General features: G+C 40.4%; 1 protein-coding gene across 2 annotated transcripts in view; it reads left to right on the forward strand.

Moving 5' to 3' along the window:
* Window positions 1-46: 46 nt before the first annotated feature.
* Window positions 47-16,508, forward strand: part of ENTPD4 (ectonucleoside triphosphate diphosphohydrolase 4) — a 203,254-nt gene continuing 186,792 nt past the window's right edge. For both annotated transcript variants that reach the window (XM_044083115.1, XM_044083116.1), the window contains exon 1: window positions 47-186. The gene's annotated coding sequence lies outside the window, so the exon portion shown is untranslated. The remainder of the gene's footprint in view (window positions 187-16,508) is intronic.

Consider the following 16,508-nt stretch of genomic DNA (forward strand, 5'->3'; position numbering starts at 1 on the left):
GCAGTGTCCTCCTGAACTCCGCCCTTTCCCCGCCCCCACTACGTCTGTCATGACGAGAGTGTAGTCTCTTCCAACGTGGGAATCTAGCCGCGACTGTGCCGGAAGTAATATGGATCGGTTTAAGAGCTGGCTTAAGGAATGCAAATAAAAGAAGGCAATGTGGAATCAGAATCTAATCAGAAATAAGTAAGTATATTTTATGCCGTATTTGTAATGCCCTTCACCCTAAACTACAAGTGGTATGTAATGGATATATTTTTGATTGGGTACTGAAACTGGTTACTGGATAGAACACTGATCCAATTCGATCTGTTTCAGACTCAGCCACTTATCCCATGTTCAGTGTACGTGTATAAGATGTTAAGTTCGGGGGTGCATTTCATGCGCGTTTGGCAGCACTACCCTAAAATCGCTGAGAGAGAACACTTCCTTATCCTTTCCACCGGATCTAATACGACACTTAGCCTTTTCATAGGTTTATATTAAGCTTATGTCAGAAGGGTCATTTCTAAACTTGGCCACGATGCCCCTTGATGCTGACAGTAAACTGGTTACCCCATGATATCAGGGTTATTCTTTCTAGTTCAGTTGTTAATTTACGGCTTCACATCCAATCCTTAAGTCTAGTTTTGAAAGTAGATAAGAGTGCTACTTTGTTTTACTTTTTATCTTAAAAACAATTTTGTGACATATGATGTTAATGCTTACATGAACTAAATTATGTTGCAGCAGGCTGTAATTACAATATGTATTTATAAAAGGTGTGTGTGTGAGCATACATACCCTGGCATGTGTGTTGACATTCTTTTTTTTTTGCACTTGAAATGTGTTGGATTTCCTGAAGGTTAACAGGACTGAGCACTTGAGGAATGGCACAAACATTTGCTGTTAAAAAGTTGATTTTTGGACATACATTAGAACTGTCCAGATTTTTTTTTGCCTCATATTTTTAGTCTGTTCCTCATTAAGTTTGTGTTTTTTTGTCAAATCCTTGAGAAATTAATTCACTAAATAAAACTATCATTACAGTAGATTCCCTTTTATCCGGTCTCACTGGGACAGGAGTTTAGGCTGGATAAACGAATGGCTGGTTAATCAGAAAAAGCATACAAAGTAATATTTGTAGGTTATAAATCATCTATAATAACAGGATTGGTGTTGGTATGCATTTTTCTAATAGATGCATGGGTACATAGATTAATACTAGGCTAATTGCCCTTGAGCTGGCTTAAGGAATGCAAATAAAAGAAGGCAATGTGGAATCAGAAATAAGTAAGTATATTATACGCTGCATTTGTAATGCCCTTCACCCTAAAGTACAAGTGGTATGTAATGGATATATTTTTGTTTGGGTATTGAAATTAGTTACTGGGTAGAACACTGATCCAATTTGATCTATTTTAAGCCTAGTCATTTACCCCATGTGAGAATCAAACCCTGCACCTTGTGTTTGCAAGGTAAACATTGTACCCATTCTGCCATCCCCCACCCATTCAATATGAATTCTAAAATTAAAATTAATTTATTTTGCCCAAAGGAGATGGAAGTGTTGTTGTTCTGTGTTGTCTTTTGCTAGGACTACAGCAGAAATTTGATGGCTGGTTAAAGAGAGGCCGGATAAAAGGGAGTCTACCAGTAAACTCTCAGTTAATCAGCACCCATGGGGATTGGTAGTTGCTGGATATGTGTAGATGTTCGTCGTCTCCCATTGCTGCAGTCCTGACAAATGGGTACTCCGCTGCCCACCATCGGCCCGAATACCAAAGGGCTATATCCGGCGTCGGTCACAGGCGCCTGAGACTGACGTAAGTACTTGTCAGTACAAATGCGCATGACCGACACCATAACCACAGTCTTTCTTGCCGCATGGTCCTCAGCAGAAGCAGTTTTTGCAAGTGCCGTTCTGCGTTCTGGAACTGTCGGTTTTCGAGTTTCAGACCGGATACCAAGTTGGCTAAGTACCCTGTTGGGAACATTTTTTGTCTTTTTCTTGCCTCAGTATTGCCGGATGTCAGAAAAAGTTAATAACTGTATTTCTTGTGGGAAGCAGATTCCTCATAGGGATTACCATTCACTCTGCATTCCTTGTTTAGGGCCTGAGCACGACGTTGTTGGGTGTCGCTTTTGTGCTACTTTTAACAAGCGTACTATCAAACGTCGGTTGGACTGTGCTAGGCTAGTGTTTGGTAGACGTTGTAATTATAACATGCCGTCGGATTCTCTGACGACTGGTTCTTCTAAGAAGCGCAAAGATAAGTCTTTGCGGTCCAGACAGGATGAGGCATCCACTCCGGACGTCAGTTCTGTGGAACCACTGACTGCTTCAGTGGCTCCTTCTGACAGTTTACCAGTGTGTCTAGGGGAGCCTTTGTTACTGCAGGAAGTGGCTTCTCCTGTGTTAGGCCAGGCTGAGGGTGCTTCTTTGTTGTCAGTGGCTTCCTCCCCTCATAGGGTAGTTGGACCTCCTCCTTCTCCAGGCAAAGGCCATTCTAAATCTAAGTCTATCCCTGCTGGTGCTAATCCCCAGGGTCCAGTTCCTAGGAAGCACATGTTAAAGATGGCTGAAGATTTGATTACTTTAATTAGGGGTTCCATGCCCCCCCCCTGTGAAGAGGCCCAGGATAGACACAGAGTTGGAGGGTCTGGTTCAGTCTCCCACTGAGTCAGATTCCTCTGTGGAAGAGCTTCAGGATTTCCCTCCCTATTCTGATTCGGAGGCTGAGGACGCTACTCCCTCTGCATCCCCTCCAGAAGATTTTTCTTTCTCTGAAACTTTGCATTCCATGAGGGAACATTTCCATTGGGATGGCCAGGATTATTCTGATTCTCATAAAAGGCTGAGAGAATTCTTGTTTTTGCCTCAGCACAGGCCTTTGGCTATTCCACCTGTGCTGGATGTTCAGGATGTATTTTCTGAGGCTGCCCTTAACCCAGATTCTCTGCCCCCTGCCCCAGTTAAGCCGGATAGATACTACAGGGTTCCGGAAGCACACAAGTACTTGTATAAGAGTCCTAGGGCTGATCCAGAAACTATTTCTCAAGGCCCCAAAGGTGTTAAGGCTTCTGTGGTTAAGAATCCGGTTCCTCTGGACAAGGATGCTAGGGCCCTGGATAGGTGGGGTAAAAAGCTGTATACCTCTTCTACTTTGGCTATGAGAGCTTTAAATTGTCAATTTCATATGCTCAGGTATCAGAATTATTTGCTAAGTCAATTGAAATGTAAAATGGATGCTTTGTCTGAAGGTGTTGACTGTAAGGAGCTTCAGGATTTAGTGCATGCTTCAGACCAGGTTGGTAAGCATTCTTTGCAGTGTGGTTTTGATGCTTTACAAGCTTCTTCCAGGGTGGCTGCTACTAGTTCTGTTGTTCGCAGACATGCCTGGCTTAGAGATCAGTCCTTGTCTGAGCATGTTAAGGCTCGCATTATGGATGCTCCTTTGCAATCTGATGTTCTTTTTGGCCCTCCGGTGGAATCAGTTTTGAAAAAAATGGAGGAAAAAGCTAAGTCTATGCAGACGGTAAAGGACTTCTTACAGGTTCAGCCCCCTAAGTTCAGTAGGAATTGGCCCGCTAGGGGATGGTCTTTTCCCTCTTCGGATTTTCATTCTAGGGGCAGGTCGAGGCGTGGTAGGGGTAGGACTTCCTCTCAGGGCCCTGTTACTTCTAGGCCTTTGAATTCTTTTACCCCTTCTGCTGGGGTGGGCAGGGGTCAGTCCTTTCGGAAGCAGTCCCAATGACCTGTGTCTTCCGCTGCCGGACTCTGCTTTGCTGGCAGCTCCTCTAGGAGGGAAACTGGGACTTTTCAAAGGGAATTGGCATTTGGTTATCCAGGACAAATGGGTATTGGACATTATAACTCGAGGCTACAAGTTTTATTTTCACACATTCCCTCCTTTCAGAGGTATGCCGGATGTGCCTCATCAGCAAAGACTGGAAGCGCAGGCACAGATTTTTTCTCTGCTCCGGTTGGGAGCAATTCAGGCAGTTCCTTCTGTGGACAGGGGCACGGGGTTTTATTCCCGTCTTTTCTTAGTACCAAAGAAGGGAAATACTTGGAGGCCCATTCTGGATTTATCCATTCTAAACACCTTTCTGGAAATTCCGAAATTCAAGATGTTGACACTGCGGCAGCTGTTGCCTATGCTAGGCAGAGATCACTGGATGGTGACTTTGGATCTCAAAGAGGCCTATCTTCACATTCCTATCAGGCCCAGTTGCAGGAAATTCCTGAGGTTTCGGACTGGGAATTTGCATTATCAGTTCTCTGCATTGCCCTTTGGCTTATCTACTGCGCCCAGGGTATTCACAAAAGTCCTGGCTCCAGTAATAGCTTTTCTCCGTCTCAGGGGAATTCAAATTTATCCTTATCTGGACGATTGTTTGATACTGGCTCAGGGCAAGCACGAACTTCTTCGACATCTGCAGTATGTGATGACAGTTTTCAGATGCCTAGGGTATTCTGTGAACGAAATAAAGTCCAGTGTAGTACCCTCACAGGAGATGTGTTTTCTGGGTGTGAGACTGAATACAGCTACTCAGATGGCATCTCTTACCCCGGACAAACAAAGAAATCTTCACCTATACTTCCGGCAGCTATCCGTAATGTCCAGGCTGACTGCAATGACAGTCCTTCAAGCCTTGGGGTTCATGGCATCTTGCATTCTAGTACTTCCCAATGCCAAACTGCATATGAGGAAGCTACAGTGGTATCTCAAAAGCGTTTGGACTCAACACAGCCACGATTTGGATACTGTCATTCGGATTCTCCCTTGCATTCAGAAAGAATTTGTGTGGTGGGCTCAGGAATGTCACCTAAACAAGGGACTCTCTGTGACCCAACCGGAGGCAAGTCAGATATTAACGACAGACGCCGGAGTCAGCCTGGGGAGCTCATTTCAAAGGAAAATGGATTCAAGACCTTTGGCCCCCGGAGTTGCTTCACTTGCATATCAATATGAAGGAGATGCTGGCGGTACAATTTGCCTTAAAAGCATTCAAGGATCTACTTCGACCGGGACTGGTGTTGATTTGAACAGACAACACAACTGTCATGTGGTACATCAACAAGCAGGGGGGTACTCATTCTTACCCTCTTTGCAGACAAGCAATGCTGTTATGGGAAACTGCTTTGGATCTGCACATCACTCTTCGAGCACAGTTTCTGCCAGGAGCACAAAATTCGTTAGCAGATGTTCTGAGCAGACGGATGGTGGATCCTCACGAATGGAAGTTGGATCCTCAGGTATTTCGTCAGTTGACCATGGCTTGGGGAACTCCAGACATAGATCTGTTCGCTTCTCCTCTGAATTCCCAACTGCTTCTGTTTTGCACGAGGCTGTTTCATCCGGCAGCCTGGAAAATAGATGCACTGTCCTTCAGTTGGAGCAACCTTCACGTGTATGCCTTTCCTCCTCTGCCTCTTCTTCCACAGGTCCTGTTGAAAGTCAGGAGGGACAAACCTTGCATGATCCTTATAGCGCCGGATTGGCCTCGTCGACATTGGTACCCTCTGCTGAGGAGCCTAATTCACGGGACACCTTGGCCATTACCGCAGATTCCTCACTTATTGTCTCAAGAAAACAATCATTTTCTCAATGTCAGGGTGCTATCCCTACATCTGACAGCCTGGCGCATTCAGTTTTAGAGGATGAGGGCCTTCAGCTTCCTCAACAAGTTTTGGATGTCCTTTTGGAAGCCAGGCGTCCTAGTACTCGGAAAGTTTATGCTGATAAATGGAAGAGATTTTTTCTTTGGAGTTCGGCTGAAGGCCTTGATGTCACGTTGCCTAATTTGAGTTGTACTTTGCAATATTTGACTATGTTACTGGACAAGGGTTTGTCCTTCTCTTCTATAAAAGTGCATGCTGCAGCTATTTCTGCTCACTATGATGATGATCCTCCTTTATTTTCCCATCCTTTGCTTAAACAGTTTCTTAGAGGGGCAAAGAATATAAGACCCCCACAAAGGGCTCCTACTCCTGCCTGGGATCTTAATTTTGTTTTGGAAAAGCTGACTCTGCCTCCTTTTGAACCTGCGGCTGCGGCTGAATTGAAGTTGTTGTCCTGGAAGACTGCTTTTTTATTGGCTGTTACTTCTGCTAGAAGGGTGTCTGAATTACAGGCTCTCATGGCAGTGGAACCTTTTCTGATTTTTCACCAGGACAGAGTTTCCTTGCGTACTAATCCTACTTTTCTGCCTAAGGTAGTTTCTAATGTGGCATTGAACCAATCTATACATTTGCCTACTTTTTATGCTAACCCCCAAAATGAAGGGGAAAGGGTTTTGCATTCTTTAGATGTGCATAGGCAGTTATGGTATTATTTGTTCAGAACCAATGAGTTCCGGAGATCTCAGCAGTTATTTGTTTCGTTTGCTGTGGCTTCAAGTGGGAAAGCTGTCTCGAAACAAACTATTTCCAAGTGGATCGGCCATTGTATTGCTTTTTGTTACTCTCATCATGGTAAGGAGGTTCCAGTTGGGATCAGGCCTCATTCTACTAGGGCTACGGCCATCTCTACTGCTTTTTTGAGAGGGGTAGCTACGAAAGACATTCTAGAAGCGGCTACTTGGAGTTCTGTACATACCTTTACAAAGCATTATCATTTGCCTCTTTATTCTAGGTCTAGGGCTGGGTTTGCCACTGCTGTCTTACAGGGCATGTCTGCAGCTCCTCCTGCTATTTAGTTGGCCTGCCTCCCTTTTTTCCATTGCTCTGGGATTCTACCCATTTGTCAGGACTGCAGCAATGGGAGACGACGAACATAGTACAGTTTTGTACCTACCATAAATGTAGATGTTCGAGGATCTCCATTGCTGCAGTCCTATTTTCCCTCCCTCCTTCCCCCTTTTTCTTTTTAGATTGGGGTTTTTTGGGTGGTGTTTTCTTTTTTGCATTCTGACATCTGAGGCAAGAAAGACTGTGGTTATGGCGTCGGTCATGCGCATTTGTACTGACAAGTACTTACGTCAGTCTCAGGCGCCTGTGACCGACGCCGGATATAGCCCTTTGGTATTCGGGCCGATGGTGGGCAGCGGAGTACCCATTTGTCAGGACTGCAGCAATGGAGATCCTCGAACATCTACATTTATGGTAGGTACAAAACTGTACTTTTCTGGTTGCTTGCAAGTAACTATTAAAAATAGACCTGACAAATACTGTACCTATACTATACCAATTGATTTTAATATTGAAATACAGTAATTAAAACCCTGGCTGGAATAATAATATTTTAAACTTATATTTCCACTAGACAGCGTGGCATGTGGAATATTTTTCAGTGGCAGGCTAAGTGGATTGTAATTGAATGAATTGAATAGAGAGAGTGAATACATATATGAAAACAGAAGTGACTGTGTGTGAGAGATTGGAGAGATGTATGAAAGCTGAAGAGAGAGTGTGTGCGAGATCAGAGAGAAAGAATGTACAATCTGATGCAAACTGACTTGAGTGTGGAGTGTGTGTTGACATTTGAGTGGTTTGACTTGTTCTCGGGTTGGGGAGAGAGGCAATTTATTTGCATCTTCCTTTTTAAAATTAAAAATGTAAGGTGTGCTGCAGCAGGGGAAAACAAAGTGTAACACATGAAAAACTTAATTGCTCATACTGTACTGTATTTTTTCTTTTTTTTTCTGGTTGACTGAGAGTTTACTGCATGTTTGGCTTTGTCCAGATTTCTTGTGCTAACAGGTTCAGAGGTATATTTTTGATGTAGATTTTTTTTTCATTTTAGACTGCACATACATGCACACTAGTGGACTGCAGCTGACAAACATGGTTGCTGGTCCAGCTATTCCATAGACTATATTTGTCATACAAATAATGTGCAGTCTCAAAAAGAGTTCCAGTAGGCTCTGTGTTGGCTTCTCTATTTTTTTGTCTTCTTTTTTCTTTTCTGAAGTCATTAGTAGTCTTCTGTTTTTCTCACCAACATGTGTAGGTACACCTAATTTATGCACATGATTTGTCCTTCTGATGCTTTGAAGTTTCTTTCAGCATAATTCAAGGAACATTTGTCAAGGGACTTGTAAGTGAGATGGTTCTGTGGTTCCATTAATGTCAGTTTCAGCAAGGAAAAAACTGCTATTCATAACAGAGCAAGGCTACCAACTGCAGTATCAAACTGATACATTATGACCCTTAATGGTGGTGAAACCGAAACCATGAGCAGTTAAAATGTGTCTTTTAGTTGGGCTGGATGCTGCACGAGTCTTTTCTGCTTGTATTAAAATGGAAGCACACAAGACGAAAAGTCTACATGACATCTTATTTAAGGTTACTACTGTTCTCACTGGTAATGTCAAAAAAGCACAAGACAGAAGTGCCTTACTGCCTTCTCCCTGGATAATACAGTGTTAATGGATTCATCACAAACTCCCCTAGAGAAGGAATATGACTGCCTGTCATCCACGGAGTTATAACCTAACCTTTATTTGGGTTCCACGGGTACACACTCATTCCTTGGTTCTTAGTTATCCACAGAGTTACTATCCTAGCAGCACTAATCTACAGTCTGCTGTTCTTCACTTTCAGAGAACTTACATTCAAAATCAACATGAGATCCCTTTACTCTTCTCCAAAACCTTATTTTACCCTCATTTCCTCTTCCTTACATGTGAGACTGCCAGTGCGTCCTTTGCCGCAACTGCATTCTGTTTCTGAAACTCTCTGCCCATATTGATCAAAGGGTTTTATTTGCTGACTATTGAACATTGTATTTCTGGTCTTAATATAACTTAATCATATTTGTGTTGATCTTGGGATTTGCATGTATGTTAGTTCCTTCCTACATGTGAAGCATTGCTGCTTTTCATGTTTGCTACTCTTCAATGTTCAGTTAATCTGGAGTCTTCTGTAGCCTGACTTGTTGTATTTAGTGATGTGTACTAACTGTACTAGTCTACTTTATAAGCTATTTTGTATGATATTGTGTAGTCTTTTTATATTGTAACTAAGTTATACTGTTGTATGGTTCATTATAGTATTGTTTTTTTTTTATCATATGTAGGTTTTGGCTGACAGAGGACCTTGGACTATTAACATTTACAAAATAAGTAAATAAAATCATTCCATTTTTCTTGTGTAGATTCTACTGTATCCGTTAGAAGTATGACCCTTGCACTTCTGATGTGTAGGGCTTCCCTTCTCCCTTTTGAACTAAAATATTTTGACTTCATGGTCTCATGACCTTGGAATTAAGACTGAAATTGCCTTGGAAACAGAATTCATGGTTTAATTTTTGAGGTACTTCTGAGCAAGACTCTTTACTGTGATAGACTCCGACATGACAATATGTATATGTGTGTATATAATATATCATGTCTTGCTGGCATAATGGTGACCATATTATTAATGTCAATACAAGTGCTGCTGAAAGCTGCTTTTGTTGAAGTTCTTCTATAGCAGTTTTGTTCCTTATAACTAAAACAACCTGTGTTACTGCAATTTTCTGGCTTCTCTGCATATTTGTGTGGCCATAGTATTAGTAAGTATAAGTGAGGAAGGTCTGCCCCCCAAAATATTTCTGTTCTTTTGCTTTGTCATTGTAGTGAGCACCATTTCAGTAGTACTTTTTGACATAGTGTGCTGTGAATTGTAATGGGACTTACCGTTTTTGGTTTTATCTGTGGTTATTATTATAGCTTTTGAATGATTTATTTCTTTATGTTGCCCTTCAATGGCCTGGCCATTGACAAGACAAAGTCAGTCTTATCTAAGTGCTTGTGTATGTATATGTCAATATTTATGGATGCACGTACACATCCATATATTCATATACACATACGGAGGGGATCAATACATCATATCATGTCTACAGCCAACTTTGTATTAGCTGTAGTTTTCATTGTGCATATACTCTGTATTTGATGATGGGATAAGATCTGTAAGGCAGGAATTCCAGTTTTTATTCATTTGAACATTTGTTGACCAGGTAGGTATCTGGCTCTGTGAACCCTCTCAGGCACAGCCCAAAGCAACAGGCAAGACACAAGTATACAAGACTTAGAACAGTGTAAAATGGTAATTATTTAAATAGTGTTAATCGTGCGTGATCAGCTATGTATATTTGGGATTCTATACAAAGAAAATGTAGGGTACACCAGTTTAGTAAAAATATTCAAAATATAATGGAATAAGGCGATGTGAATTGTATAAAAAAGGGGGGGGGTGTAATAAGACACAGTGGATTGGCATTATGAGTGAGCATTCTTAAGTGAGAATTGGGCAATTACCCAAGTCTGCATCCATCTTTGGGGGGGGGGCAGTTACTGGGAAATAAATAAATTATTAGTGGTTACATGTCAAACATAATGCTGCATAAAGCATGCAGCGTGAAAAAGATGGAATGCAAATCGCAATAAATCTTTTTTTTTTTTTTTCTGCCTGTCCATATTTGAATTTACTTCAGAAACACTAATACTAGTGTTTTTGAAGTTTGAATAATAATAATATTTGTCATATTGCCATGGGGTTCTGAACTCAAGTGTTCTCAGCACTGCAGTCACCAAGTACTGGGATACACTTTGGCTGTATTGTGATCCTGCAAAGAATAAAGCAGGTAATTGGAGAATAAATTAAGAAAAAATAGAATGAAAATGAAATATGCAATGTTTTGTACATGCCTTTCAACTGTTACTAGGCTCAGAGTTAGCCATGCTCCTCCTAGATTTACTGTTTTTCTTCATAACATCAGACATATGTATGGGTACATGCCTTACTAAATAATTAAACTAAGGCTATACAAATCAACAACTGTATAGAGTGTAGTGCATGGTGACCTTTTGAAAAGTAAGGAAATGCTCCTCTTTATGACTCTTTGCTATGGTTAAAAAATAGTGTTATGTTTTTTTTTAAAGCTCAGAGGCTGAAAGGCTTTATAACAGAACTGTACTCATTTGGCTACTTCTTGGTGGTGCTAAGCTTGGCAGGACTACTGAGATTTTGGGGAAACAAATTGGAATATGTTGTTTTGACCTCTTTTCATGTGATCATAGTAAGATATCTGAAGTGTGCTTGGTCAGTAACTTGCTATAATTTCTGTGCACAGGAACTATGGATGGAAGTAACTGACCCTGCTGTCATTTGATAAATGCTGACCAGAGCTGATGTCTGCATTTGTGTGAAGCAAGCTAAAGTATTTTCCTGTGGTGATTTTTAATCACCACCTTATGTCTGAAGTGTGGTTATTGGTAGTTGTGTTTCTTATATTGGTGGAAGATGAGTTTCAAGTGAGGTGTACATAGTCAAAAAAGTAGAAGCAATTGATCAGTATGGCAGCCACTTCTGGATAATAGGAACTGAGCCCTGCCTTTTAATTATCAGCATTATGCAGTTGTTGGACAGTAGCAGTATCACAGTTTGCATTATACTTACAGAAATCAGTGTAAAATGATCATTGCTGTTGTCCTTCCTATATTTATGTGAGTTATGTGGTTTTCCCCAACACCTCAGAGACCTGGCATAAGTGATGTAGTGTTCCTGCAATTTGCCTGTAGGTGAATATGCAGTATGAGGGGTGTGTTTTTCTATTTTTGATAGACCTGGCTTGTCAGGGACAGCGTTTGTGTGTGTGTGTGTGTGTGAAAATATCCATTAGCAAACATACACACTATGCAGCATATACATAAATCCTTTGGGTAGCAGTAAAAAATAATAAGTAAGCATCTTTCAAAAAATAACCAGTAAAATGCTTCACAGACCATCTAGACCCTCAGAAGTTATTGGGGTTAGATCTATGGCTGTACAAGGGGACTTTGAACTGGACTTAGTAAGTGAGCCCCATCCACAGTGTCTGCCCTGGGTTCCCCTTAATTAACACACATGATTTAGGTACCATTGCTCTCAAAAAAAAAATTGTGTCCACTAGAGTCTAATGTAAGTTTGTTACTAAAGAATGGGCAGAAATTGTTGTAAATGAGTTTGAATACATTTGTAGAATATAGGAGCATTGCTCCTTCTGTTATTGTGAGTGTGTTAACTGAGTTAAGTAAGACACAGTGATGGGTAGGAGAATCCAAAATATTAATGATCCTACAATTTTTGAGCTTTCTTTGTAGTGAAGCTGTGTTTTGTGATTTACTTGATGAAATTTAATGACACAGCATATGTCAGTTTTGATATAACCATGTGTTTTGCTGTGGCAGTATAGGGGTTGGTGTGAGAAGATTGGCCGGTTGATAAATGATTTTTCAAGTTCAGAGAAGTAAATGACAAAAAGGAGCAGTCTCAGGACCAATCCATGAGGGGCTCCACTTGCCAGATGGATATTCACTGAGTGACAAAAGGGTTTATATTTAACCTCTTGAGTTTATCAACAATATCCATATGGGTATTGTGTCAAATGCCTTGGCTAGGTCAAGGTATACAGTGCGAACCGTTTTGCCTTCATCCATTGGTTTGGTGACCTTCCCAAAGAAGCCCACCAGGTTAAGGAGGCATGACCTGCACTTGATGAAACCAAATTGGATTGAGTGCAGTGTCTAGAGGGTTCCTATGTCATTATTGTTATTTGGTAGCATGCAGTACAGATGAATCATCTGTGATATATTTATAACACCCTGTAAGCCTTCAGTTACTTTCAGATACAGCTATCTGAAATACCTCGGGCACTGAAAAGTAACCTCAGGAATGTGTCTATTTTTAGAAATTGTTAAAGGCACATAGATTTAAATTAGGTTCATCATCTTTAATTTGCCAGGAGCTTTGGTTTGCATCCAGAAGTGAAAAATGTTTACCATTTAGCATGCCTGAAACAGCTACTTTAATCATCTGCAGTAGGTAGTGTTCCTTCTTGATCTACCTGTAAATGTTCAGGTCTTGAAGAATCAATGCCTATCCTGAATACTGTTTGACGTCACTGCAATCACTGTGCTGGTCACGAGCTGTCTTGCTTAACAGTTGTATAAAAAGGCACCATTGTTTCAGCTCCTGCTTAGCCTGTTCTTTTTTTTTCTTTTTTTCTTTTCTGAGTAGTTGGTAAGGTCTTAGTTGCATGTATTACAAGGATTGCTTCTAGAGAAGTCTTTGTATGGTAAGCAACCAAAGCCATTAAGTAAAGCAATATATTTTCAAAAATATCATCCAAGTCTCCTACAAGCTGATTGTTCTGTGCAAATATGATAACATTCTTGCTAATGTTGCTGCAAACGTTCAGATTATTTGTTCTCAGACATTTAATTCTTTAAAAATTATCTTGCTTCTGTTAAGATGTAATGAATTTCTTTTGCCGATTATTATTAATGAGAAATGCATTAAAATTATGAGTTACTTTCATTTTGTGGGTGTACTTACTGATATCTCTCTTGGTTCACTGCATGTCCACTGGACATGCACGTGTGTGTGCACACACACTTACTGTTGGGCAGGAAGTGGAATTTGATGTGTGAAGTAAATTCTTCTGTATGTGATATGAACTGCTTTATTTCTGAAGAAAATGTAGTTCTAAATTGTAGGACAGCTATGCAGTGCAGTTTATGAGGGAACAAAGGCTTGTTCCTAAAACTGTTTATGTGGCGATAAAGAGATGATGGAGTGATGATAGTGCTGGGAGTAGGACACAGAGATAGATTGTGATGTACACATGGAAGTCCTGTATCAAGTATGCAGTTGTATTGTTGTTTTAAAGTTTTGTGTGTGTGTGTGTGTCAAAACCCATTCAGGGACATTCTGCAGTATTTTAGACAGTTGAGAGGTAAGCACAGTACAATTATCATCGTATCTTGCCTTAGATGCCTGAAAATAATACATAAATGAGTTAGCATTTCTAATGAAGAAACACATCATCCATGCCATTTTAAAAAAGCATGAGGTTACCATCAGTCCAGTACACAAAAATACAACCTATTTCACTATTGCACAAACTTAATGGTAGCTCCTAAAAAGGTAGTGCAATGTAAAACAGTAAAACACCCAGTGCAATGCTGCTTGGATTACAAAACTGAATGTGAATGCATTTACATTGTTTTTATCTTGATGCAGTTAAATAACAGGAAAAAAATGAGAACAAGTCTCTGAATAAAGCTTGCCATACTCTAGTGTTTCTGGCTCTACTGTAGCATTGTTTATATAACACAAGGTCATGTTTGTGGCATACCTCTCAACTGTCCAGATTTTTGCCTCATATTTTTGATCTGTTTCTCCAAAATTTTTTTTTTCTGGCAAATCATTGAGGACTGGAGTCAGAAAATGACATTAATGTGAATTTTAGACTTCATATCCTTTATAAAAATTCGTGCTAATTCAAAACCTGTTATTCTGTCAACTTTCTAAGTTTGTAGGAGCAATATTTAAAAATTGTTTCTATTTTTGGGCCTTTGTCCCCCCCCCCCCCATTCATTATGACTTTGTCTAGATTTCTTTCACTAAGAGGTTGAGAGGTATGGTTTGGTGTAGATCAATGTGTGTGGGTATGTACCTTTAAGAAGCTGTCCAAGGGCTTGCACAAATGTAGAAATACTGAGTATGTGTGAGCGTGACTGCCATTTTGTAGTTGGCTGTTGAGATGTGAACATGTATATATGTAAGGTCTGTCTGTTAGTTTGCTTGTATTTAATGATGCTGCTGTCCATCCTGGTGTGTTTCTATGTATTAAAGCATCTGAACGAAACCCCCAGCCTTCTTATTATTTATGTTGGAGACGAATGAGTGACATGGTGTCAGAAGAGGCATGTTAAAGGACATTAAGTCAGAACTGGCATATCCAAGGGGCAAGAAGTTTGAGACGGCATGGCTAAAATGAGTACAGGCACTTCGCTACAGCTGGAGGAGTATACATGAGCGAATCATCCTAAAAAGGGGCAAAACTTCGCAAAACAGGTCAGAAACTAATTTTAAATATTAAATCTTGCTCAGCACTATTTCTTATTCGTAAAATATGAAATGGGGAATACAGAACGTTCTAAACGATAGTCGCATAAACAGATATGTACGATATTGATAAAAGTGTTCAAATTACTACAGAAAATGTTTGAAATAGTCTGAATTGCATAAAATGAACAAAATAAAGGGAAACGACCGCACCTTTGCAAAGCATATGTACTTTCGTATTAAGCAAAGGTATTCAAGTTATCAGAAGTGCATAAAGTGTTTGCATGTTTGTGCAGTGTTACAGTAAAGCTATTTCATAAAAGTACAGCCATTACAGAGCATATTTTGCAAAGTACAGTATTTTGAAGTGTTTATTTTGCATTTGAATGTTGTGATAAGTTCACAGAACAGTTTGTTCATACATAATTACACAGGCCATATTTTCAGTGTGTTTGTGTATACTTTGTAGACATGGCAGATGGATTTTGAAAACCCAGTGCACTTGTGTTTGACAGTCATATTGCTGAGAACTGGAGAGTGTTTGAGCAAGAGTATGACATTTTCATACAGGCTGCATTTTCTGATAAAGATGATCATACAAAGGCATTTATTCTACTTAATTATGCTGAGTCAGAAGCCATTGAAAGGGAATGCTCATTTGTGTATGCACCTGATGTTTATGCTGGAGAGGGGGAAAGCATCATGTTGCTGTACAGGCTGAGTCAAGGGAGGACCCAGAGTGCTTCAAACGTAAATTTAGAGAAATGTGTAACCCCCAGACAAATGTTACAATGGAAAGGCACTTATTTTACACAAGGAATTAAAAGCCTGGTGAAACTTTTGCAGCATATATAACTGACCTGAGAAATAAAGCTAAAACATGCAGATTTGGTGATTTAGGGATGAGTTGATAAAAGACAGACTTGTGTGTGGTGTAAAAGATGATGCTGTGAGAAAGATTTTGCTTCGTGACAGTGACTTAACTTTGAATAAGGCCATTGAGATTTGTCAGATATACGAGCTCACAGAAAAGCACACAAATATGCTTACAAATGAGAATAGCTCTAGAAAGCACAGTGATAAAGCTCGTGTTGATAGTATGCAGCACATAGTTAAAAGAAACAGGCCCAAGTACATGGCAGCAGCTGTAACCCCTGAAGCTCTCACTGGTAAACCCTAGAACTTTCTAGCAAGTTCCAGAAGCCGCACAGTCTCAGTGAAGCATAAGAGTGAGTCAGCAAACTCAAAGCATGGGGCCCAAGCTAGTTTCATTGCCAGTTGTCGTAATTGTGGTGGAAGTCATGAATCTAAAAGGGAGAAATGTTTAGCTTTTGGTCAACAATGCCACGAATGCAATAAGTGGAGTAATTTCAAAAGATTTTGTAAATCAAAAGGCCCACATTCTTTTATTAAGATGGAACATTTTAAGAAAAGAGTTGATCATTCAGGCAGTGCAGCCCTGCTGTTTATGTTGATGGTGTGTCAGTGCTTTATGAAACTGTCAGTGCAGTAGATTTAAGAGCCAAGTATGAAGTATTTTGGTACCGTTTGGATAAATGGCAAGCCCATAGAGCTCAAAGCTGATACAGGTTCCAAGTGCAATGCTATGTCTGCAGAAACATTTGCTAGAGTGTGTAAAGGTGAAAGGCTTGATTTGGCAAGGTGTGCGAAGCTTGTTGCTTATGGAGGTGAAGAACTTCAAACT

Source organism: Protopterus annectens, chromosome 9.part0 (genome assembly GCF_019279795.1).
Source record: "Protopterus annectens isolate FY-2018-M chromosome 9.part0, PAN1.0, whole genome shotgun sequence".
Lineage (NCBI taxonomy): Eukaryota > Metazoa > Chordata > Ceratodontiformes > Protopteridae > Protopterus > Protopterus annectens.